Genomic DNA, 10,728 nt, shown 5'->3' with positions numbered 1-10,728 from the left:
TTTTAAGGAAAATGGGATTTTTGGAGATTGATTTATTAAGACTATCTCTTGTCAAATCCTAAGTAGAATGTCATGTAATCAAATTTGAAGGTAAGAGCTTCATGTCACTCCTATGTGAATTGATATATGAGTTTTCATATGACAAATTTGACATATGAGAAAAAGTGATGTCAAATAATTTTTAATTATTTTATTGTGTGGATCCTATAAATGCACTAATGATAGATATTAAAATTTTCTTTTTATTGATTTCTTTTTTAAAATAGGTCATACAAATATTATTTATGACAAAAAAAATATCGGTTGCAAAAAGAGAAAATCTGATATTGCTATATCAAACATCTAATTAACATTTGATATTTATGTTTTGACATTTCTTTTGGAGATGCTCTAATTACAAGACCAACACCTCTCTCATCCTCATCTCTCACCCACAACCCAAACATTATATAAACAACCATCACAGGTCCAGGGCTCGGGACGAATTTTAGACCCATATTTCATACAACACATATTTGATTCGATTTCTAATACTAGTGAATCACATGATGATGCCCAATAAAAACTTAAATGCTATGCGAAACTTCCTTACCCTCAAAATGGTGGATTGTCACTTTTTGATTAAAAAAAAAAAAAAAAACAAAACAAAACATTACAACCCATAAAGAAACAAAAAATTTATTATTACTATTTATTTGTACCATCATTCGTATATCTTTATAATAGAGATAGAATCATATGTGTTAGTCGACTTATCTCTGTTAAAGATATAATACAAAATAGGGTTTTTTTTATCAACACATCACATTTTGTTGACTACACCCTACATAAATTCTAATATTAAATAACTCATGTATCTTGTTATAAAAAGACTATTTAAGCCCTAAAAAAAATACCCTCCCTAAGTTCTTTTAACGGAAAAGCTAATAACAATTCAAGAACATGCTGAGATTTTTCTTTTTTTCGAGTTGCAGTCTAAGGGTTCAAATTTGAAAACATTTTCTACGATTCAGATACCAGTTTTTTCAAAGAAAAATTTCAATAGATTTTTTTTTGGGGGGGTGCATCGCAATCACAATTCGCAAATGTTGCAAGGAACCCATGGGATTTTTCGTAAGGGAAATAGATTGATGTTAAGAACACCCGGAAGAAAAAGTTTCATTTCTCCTTTTTTTCCCGGTTGAAAGAAGAGACTTCATGAAGATGAAAGCTGGCTAAAGTTTGAAATCCCAGAGCACAATAAGATAAAAACGTAAGAGGTCACGTCATAGACTAACTTCTATAGCAAGAACCAAACAAGAACAGCTGGAATTCGACAAACAAAAGCAATTATTTCCAAGACTGGATAAATCTCCCAGCAAGGCAGCAACCACCTTTATTATTCCTTATGTGGTTTATTAAGATAGTATAGAAAATTAAATGGGGTTTATTAAGATAATTTTTAATTTTAAAAGTAATTATGAGATGTTTTCAATAGGCGAGGTGTAGTCAACGAAATATGAAGTGTTAATAAAACAACCCTACAAAATGATAATACATAGTAAGTGTGACATCATTTTAAGAAAAGGATCATCATCGGATTCTTTTCATGGGGATCTCATGATCGTGACCGTTTATCGTATATCGTGTGGTCAATTTTCGTTAGGTAATATTCATATTTAATTTTAATTTTTAATTTTTAAATTTTGAAATAATTTCTAATCGTACGATATGCGATAAACAATCACAATCACGTGATCCCTAGAATTCCGAAGAAAATGATCTGCCAGATCATTTTCCATCATTTTAAAACAAAGAACCCAACTCACGACCCCACCTAATGCTCAACTCTTAAAAGTGAGATTTTGGTGTTGGCCCACAGTTAACGCGTGGCAGCCCTTAGCTTAGTGCGTGCTTTACAAGTAAAATTTTGCATCTTATTCCGTTGGGAAACCCACATACGAGGCCAATTAGTCAACCAACCACCCAATAGCTCTAGGAGATATGAATTTGACGTCCGCATGGGCGTGGGAATTTTTATCCCAAAAAGATGGAGTGCCAATTTCTTTTTCTTTGTTATCTATTCATTAATCCTAAAACAGTGCTAGCAATTTGATATCAAGCATGTCGAAATCAAACTTACAACATGTTACTTAAAAATGGAAGAAAAATGGAGGCAGAAAACTCGATGTCAACCACAATACATCATGTGTTTTTGTATGTTTATGTAATTTACGGTCGAATATAAGTTGATCCAAAGTCAACCTGATTTTGTGCATCAACAAGATATAAACAAGTTAGATTTATTAAGTTTTTCTTTCGTATACACATATCATGAATGTTTATGATCATAAAATTACCAATTGGCATTGACAATCTACTAAGATGAGTGTGAAACCGTGAATTTTCAGACTATTGGATCTAGGTGGCCAAAATGACCAAAGTGACATATAAGTTTCCTAACGGGTTGCATAGTCCCGATTGAATATATTGTAACGGACTATGCAGCAAGTCATTCTGATGAGCCCTTATCCATAGGCAGGATTTGTCTTATCCAGAAAGACCATCTTGTTCCTCAAAAGGGAAACTTAATTAAGTTCCAATTCTATATTCACAGGATTTGCATACTCTGCAAGAAATCACAATCATAATAAGAAGGAAATCTATGTTTCCTCTAAACCCGATTTAATAAGGGTTACTATCCTAACAAGGATCTCTAAACCCGATTTAATAAGGGTTACTATCTTAACAAGGATCCTATATGAACTAGTATAAATCCACCCTTAGGGTTCATATTAAAAGTATCACTTACTATCGCTCTCTATCATCGTTTGAGTTCTAAAAGACTTTACTAACTTGACCATTAGAGAGTCCTTGGCCGGTACCATACGGTGCCTAGGTTGTTTTACAATTTTTTGTTTGTCTTGTAGGATTCTAGCAATTGTTCTTCCACACACGGATGTGCAAAAATTTGATTCCAAAAATCAGTACATAATATGCTCTCTCACTTTAGAGAATGACTAGTCCAGAGTCATTCATGCAAAGAACACCAAGACAAATATGTAGGTACTCAATAGATAGTGAGTTCATTGAATTCGACCAAATGGAATTTTTTTATATGGAAGGCTTTACCAATTTATCAAACAAGGAATTCTTAAAGTTGCAACTATGCAATTAATCCTTGGACCTAAAAAACTACAGTTATCATATAGATACGTCATCATCATTTGACAATTCAATAAGACCATGCTCCACCTAGGGCACATGCATGTATTGTTGGGATCATTAACTTATTTATAAAGGCATGTGAGTGTACAACAAAGAACTTTATATTTGGTAAAAAAGGAATATTATAACGTATGATTTGAGAATCTATGCCCAGAGTATTGAATATAATTAAAAGAGAGAGAGAGAGAGTCATAAATTATATTCATATGAACCATATGAACTTAGGAATTCAGATTAGGGGCTATTTTGCTCATAAATTTGACATTTCATTCATATTAATTCTCCATGTGTTACACCTTTGTTTAACTCTTTTATATAGGTTTACTATCCTTTTATGATTTTTTGGTTGTAAGAAGAAAAGAGTAGAAAATGAGCTAAAAAGAAAAAATAATGAGATTAATAGGCTTTTACAATTCTATGCCGTTAGCATTGCCTATGTAGATGACTCGATTTCGCCAAATAAAATGTACCAACTCACTAGATGCTGATTCATACATGCTTCGAAAGATATGAATGTGTATTTTCTGTAGAATTTCAAAATTCAAACATTTTTCTAGAAGGCGTTATGGCAGTTTTAATACATGCAGGTCAAGCTACATACAAATACAATGCTCTCTACAATTTGGTATCAATGTGGCAGATTAAAGGAGCGACAAAATTTCTATTTAATAGGGATTTTACACAAATTTAAAAAAAAAAAAAAAAGAGACGATTTTGAGTTTACAAAAGTTCAGGAAGATAAGCCTAATAAAATAAGGACTTTGATTCCATTTTTGGGGTTTTTGGCCCTATGTTTGTCGTGACTCAAGTCTCAAGAGGAGTCAGTTCCTTATTTAATGAGAGATCAGACGTTGGATTAGGCAACAACAACATGAAAACGAAAAGAAAAATGAGAATGCTTCGTTTGAAAGTGCCTTTAGAATGATTGAAATTATTTTTAGAAAAAATGTTTTTGGGTTCCAAAATCACTTAAAATGTTTTCTGCAAGAACCACCCCTTATGTGCTTTTTGTAGGAAGCACTTCAAGTACTTTTTCAAGATTCATTTGCATTTTTATTAAAGATTGATTCCAAAAATATTTTTACAAAAAATGCTTTCATCAATTTCAAAAAAATGAAAACTAAAATGTAAAAACAAAATAGTTATTAAATAGCCTCTTTAATCGTGAGTTTTTGAGCTGGTATTTAGGGTCTGTACAAAGCAAGATCCGTTTTGAGGGTGCTAAGCTATGTATCTGTCATGCCAAGGCTAGTATTTTTTTGTGTTCCAAAGAATTTGCCTCTTCGGTTTTTTCTTCGGTTCCTTTTGCGTCAAGTCCTCCTATTTTTCAGATTTTAGGTGTTTCTTCTTTGTTGTCTACTGCCCTGCGTTTCATCCCTATTGTCTGAAAACCTCCTATGGTGGGGTGGACCAAGGTAATTACTAATGGGTCACGCAAGTTATGGTGATGTATTTTGTGATTATCAAGGTATTGCTTTGGGTTCTTTTACGTCGTCCACAAATTTTTCTAGTTCGATTGCAGCTGAGGCTATTCGAGTTGCTTGGGTGCATGAATGGCATCACATTTGGTTGGAGACAGACTCAAGTATGGTGATTCACTAGTTAAACTCTCGTAGTTCTATCATTAATTTGTATTTGCTTGTTGATTGGAGCAATTGCCTATGGCATATTAGGCATATGTTGTTTCTGTTTCCCATATACTTAGCAAGGGCAACTGTGGGACCGAGGCCTTAGCTAATTTGGTGCATATCACAATATATATTACTAATGGTCTAACGTTCCTTCATATGTAGCTTCTGCTTATATTCATGATCTTTCTACTTTTACCAGCTATCGTTTCAAATGATTTTTATTATATGTTTTCTTTGTAAGTGGGGTTGATTTTTATTCCCCTGTCGTATTACTTGCTATGTTTTTCTCATAAACGAGATTTGACTTTATGTCTCTGTACTTGTATTCCTATTTTCTCTTAATAAGCTTATGGGGGGATGAAGGTCCCGTTTGGTGGGAAGACTGGAACCGGGCCTTTTTATTTTTATTATTATTTTTTTTAAGGAAAATGGGATTTTTGGAGATTGATTTATTATCTGCAAGGCTAACATCTCTCTCGTCCTCCTCTCTCACCCACAACCCAAACATTATATAACCAACCATCATGGATCTAGTGCTTGGAACGAATTTCAAGTTTATATTTCATACAACACGTTTATGATTCGTTTTTTAATATTGGTGAATTATACGATGATGGCCAATAAAAACTTAAAGGCTATGTCTTCCTTATCCTCGGAATGGTGGATTGTCACTTTTTGAAAAAAAAAAAAAACAAAACATTACAACCCATAAGAAACAAAAAAATTTATTATTATCATTTATTTGTATCATTATTCGTATATTTTTATAATAGAGATAAAATCATATGTGTTAGTCGACTTATCTCTATTAAAGAGATAATACAAAATAATAATGGGGTTTTTTATTAGCACCCCACTTATTGTTGAATACACTCCACATAAATATGTATTATTAAATCACTCATGTATCTTAACATGAAATGACTATTTAGCCCCAAAAAATTTAAAAAAAAATTGATTACACAAATTATTTACTAATATGAACCCTAACTCTAAATTGGTTGTCTAAACCCGAACCCTAAAATCCTAAAACCCCTAATTGACAAAAACCCCCAAATTGATAGAAACCTAAACCCTAAAGATAAAAAAATGTTACAAATTCGTAACCAGACATACTTCATTATGGAGTTTGTAAGAACTACAACATTTTTTTGTTATCAAAATCTATAAATACTCCAAAACAAAATTTCAATTTCTCAAAAAAAAAAAAAAAAAAGAATAAATCCATTATAATATAAACAACTTTTTCTCTAAGTGGTAAGCTTGGTAGTTGGCACTACTTTCTTTTAAATTTTGTACAATAAAAAATTGAACCCATTATAATTTTGAAAAAAGAAAAAATAAATTCACCCATGTCCTATCATTCTTTTTTGGGTCAAAATTTTGTGAGATTGACTTTAGTGGAGTAACAAAGAGGGATACAAATTTTGGATTTGTCCACTACCAGTAAAATAAACCAATAATCGAATGTCATGTAGTCCACCTCATAATTAGCATTTACATGTTTAGTGAGAGTCTTGAAATTTGGAGGTGTGGTAAGAATGAACAATGACAGAATGTTGAATGTATGTGAAGAATGTGGGGTGTATGTAGAAAGTTTGGCATGTGAGGGTAGTATAGAAAAGTATGTGGGGTGTACTAAGATAAATTTTGATTGAAAAAGATGATGTGGGGTGTATTTAGTATGTGGAGTGTATTCAACAATATGTGAGGTATTAATAAAACAACCCAATAATAATACATAGTAAATGTGACATCATTTTAAACAAAGAACCCAACCAACGACCCCACCTACTACTCACTCTAGAAAGTGAGATATAGGTGTGGGCCCACAGTTAACCCGTGGCAGCGCTTAACTCAGTGCGTGCGTTATAAGTAAAATTTTGCATCTTATTCCCTTGGCAAACCCACAAACGAGGCCAATTGGTCAACCAACCACGCAATAGCCCTAGGAGATATGAATTTGACGTCCACGTGTGTGTGGGAATTTTTAAGTGAACTTTAGCGAAAAACCACATTTTTACACTAAAAGGTCAATCATGGTACTATTCACTTTACCCTTTATTTTGTCCTTATCGTTAAAACTCAAAGTTTTCAAGCCATTTTCATTAGTTTTCCTAATTTTTAACCCAAAAGGATGGAGTACCAATTTCTTTTTCTTTGTTATTATTTATTAATCCTAAAACAGTGATAGCAATTTGATATCGAACATGTCGAAATCGAACTTACAACATGTTACTTAAAAATGGTAGAAAACTTGATGTCAACCACGATACATCATGTGTTTTTGTATGTTTATTTAATTTACGGTCGGATATAAGATGATCCAAAATCAACCCGATCTTGTGCATCAACAAGATATAAAGAAGTTCCAATCAGGAGTGTATCTTGTATACCTTGAAAATTTCTATATATGTTTACTTTCCTTTTATGGTTTTTAGGCTGTAATAAGAAAAGAGTAGAAAATGAGCTAAAAAGAAAAAATAATGAGATTAAAAGGCCTTAAAAATTCTATGCCGTTAGCATTGCTTGTGCAGATCACTCGATTTCGTCAAATAAAATGTACCGACTCAAGAAGAACCATATGATGATTCATCCATGCTTGGAAAGATACGAATGTGTATTTTCTATAGAATTTTACAATTCGATCATTTTTCTAGATGGTGTTATGGCAGCTTTAATACATGCAAGTCAAGCTACGCACAAATTTAATGCCCTCTACAATTTGGTATCAATGTGGCAGATTAAAGGAGGGATAAAATTTCTATGTAATACGGATTTTACACAAATGAAAAAAAGACGATTTTGAGTGTACAAAAGTTCAGGAAGAAAATCAAATATAAGCCTAATTAAATAAGGACTTTGATTCCATTTATTGGGGCTTTTGGCCCTCTGTTTGTCATGACTCAAGAGAAGGAATCAGGCAATCTCCAACCGAAGGAGGGCCAAAGGGTTCGTTTTAGCCCTCGGTCCTCTAATAAATTAATATTTTAATGAACAGTGCATGACCATATTTCTTACAATCTCCAATCGAGGGCCAAAGAGTCATAGGGCCAAACGTAGCCTTGTGACAAAAAATCATCTTCAACCAAGGGCCAAACATAGTTTATTATTTAAATTTAAAAACTACAACAACTTTTAAATTTAAAAACTACAACTTATATTTAAAAACTACAACAACTTAAATTTAAAGTCCATAATCAACATCATCTTCATCATCCGCCATTGTAGGAGTATAGTTTGAGGTAAACAACTGCCGCCGGATCATAATTTCCCTCTTTTTCCTATCAAAATAGGCCTTACTCATTGGAGTGTAATCCAAAATGTTCCTTTGCATATTCCTATCATCCATCTCTTCTTGTATTTGTTTGGCCCGTTCTTCATGCCCACGGTTCCTTTCTTCCGTGGCAAAGACATTTTGCTCCGCCATTAATTGCAATGAGGCCGCCATTTCCTGTTAAGCAACGTAATCATCCTTTGCCTTGCCCTTTTCCTTCAACCTTCGGGCCTTGTTCGATCTCGTAGCCCTAGGTATGGAACCTTCACCTCAAGACGGATTTTCTACCCTTGTTTCTTGAATGGTAGGAAATCCATCTTCATCCCCATCTACAGCTGAGGATTGAGTTCCGAACATCGGCGTAGGACCTACTCTATGTTGAGGTGGATCTTCAAATAACACCCACCCTTTACAAATTTCCCAACAACCATGAAACTGAAAAGGTTTCAAGCTGCCCTCATGTATAATTCCTCTGCTTCGTACCTAGAAAATATAATTACAAAAATTGAAGGAATTAAATTTTGAAATTAAATGTAATATAATTAAATATAATTACAAAAATTAAAGGAAATTAATTTATGAAATTAAATGTAATATAATTAAATATTTAAAATAAATTATGAAAACATTTACTTCGTCGTAGTAATTGGCGCCACTTTCATGTTTACTTGTGGCTGCTAACAGTGCTTGATGCCATTTATTCAAACTTGGATGAAGATGTTTCTTCCATCTTGAAGAACAAATATCGTGGTTTCGGGTATTCAGTGGAGTGGTGCATTTGTAGAACTCATAGTATTTTTTGGACACACGAGTCCAAATACCTTCACTTGTTTGAGAAGTCCCCCTCACACTATCTTCCGAGACCCATCTATAAGTCCTGCAAAGAGCTTCATCTTCTTTTCGGGTCCAAACCCTACCTTTCATTGCAAATGAGGCCATTTGAAAATTATTGAAAAAATTGAAGGAAAGATTATTGGAGGAGGTAAGAAAATAGAATGTGAAGAATTGAAATAGAATGAAGTGAGATAGTATAGAATGGTGAAAATTATGTGACAAATGGTGTAGGAATGGCTTAGGTATTTATAGGAAAAAATGAGAATTTTTAAAAATTTTGGTTGGAAAAATTAAAAAAAAAAAAATTCAAATCCAACGATAACTGATATCAGCACGACGTCAGCTAGCCATTGCTAGCTGACGTCACAAGCAATTTGGCCTAGCCCTTGGTTGGAGACGGTTTTCGGGCTATTTTCGGCCCTCTGGCCCTCTGAATCCTTCGGTTGGAGATGGTCTCAATTCCTTATTTAGTGAGAGATCAGACATAGGATTAGGCAACAACAACATGAAAATGAAAAGAAAAATGAGAATGGCTCATTTGAAAGTACTTTTAGAATGATTGAAATTATTTTTAGAAAAAATGTTTTTGGGTTCCAAAAACATTTTCACAAAAAGCGCTTTCATCAATTTCAAAAAAGTGAAAACTAAAATGTAAAAACGAAATAGTTATTAAATGATCTCTTTAATCGTGAGTATTTGAGCTGGTATTTATGGTCTCTACGAAACAAGATCTGTTTTAAAGGTGCTAAGCTATGTATCGCTCATGCCAAGGCTAGTATTTTTATGTGTTCTAAAGAATTTGCCTCTTTGGTTTTTTCTTCGGTTCCTTTTGCGTCAAGTCCTTTTATTTTTCAGACTTTTAGGCGTTTCTTCTTTGTTGTCTACTACCTCGCGTTTCAAACCTGTTGTCTGAAAACCTCTTATGGTGGGGTGGACCAAGGTTATTACTAATGTGTCATGCAAGTTATGGTGATGTATTTTGTGATTATCAAGGTATTGCTTTGGGTTCTTTTACGTCGTCTGTTTCTAGTTCGATTGCAACTGAGCTTCTTACTATAGCTGAGGCTATTCGAGTTGCTTCGGTGGATGGATGGCATTACATTTGGTTGGAGACGGCCTCAAGTATGGTGATTCACTAGTTAAACTCTTAGGGGACGTTTGTTGCGCTGAACTATCTCGGACTGGATTAGCTTCAAGGACTAAGCTGGACTGACTTAGACTAGATTAAACTGGATTAACTTAGTGAAGCGTTTGGTGCAGTATTGGACTAAGAAGCTGGATAATAACAAATTCTAATATTATATTATTTAATATATAAATTATTAATATTTTATTATGATCTTATCTTTTTCTCCATCTTTTCCTACCATTTCTGTCCCACTTTCTTCCTCTTCTCTCAGTTCTTCGTCCCACCCTCTCCCTCTTTTTTTCCTCTCAGACCTCTCAATTCATGTCTCTTTCTCATTTCTGGTCAAACTCCTTATCGATTCCAGTCTCTATTTCTCTGTCCTCCCTTCTTCTCTAGCTATGCATTGTTCGAACGGAACCTCACGGCTCCAATTTTCCCAACGAGTTGCAAGTTTCCCAATGTGTTTTCCAGCCAACCCTCGTTAAATTGGATGAAGTTAACACCGCCAAAAAATTCATCACCATCCCTGGACCGAGATCTTAGCTTTGCATGCTCGAATCTGTCATGGATTTGAAGAAGCCCAAACAGGCCGAGACTTCTAGGCCATTTTCCGGCCACATTCGACCACATTTTGGCCTCGATTCAGGTAG

This window comes from the organism of the source record quoted next, unplaced genomic scaffold (assembly GCF_019419815.1).
Source record: "Pyrus x bretschneideri cultivar Hongxiangsu unplaced genomic scaffold, Pyrus_bretschneideri_v1 Contig75, whole genome shotgun sequence".
NCBI lineage: Eukaryota > Viridiplantae > Streptophyta > Magnoliopsida > Rosales > Rosaceae > Pyrus > Pyrus x bretschneideri.
This window is presented reverse-complemented; position numbering follows the sequence as displayed.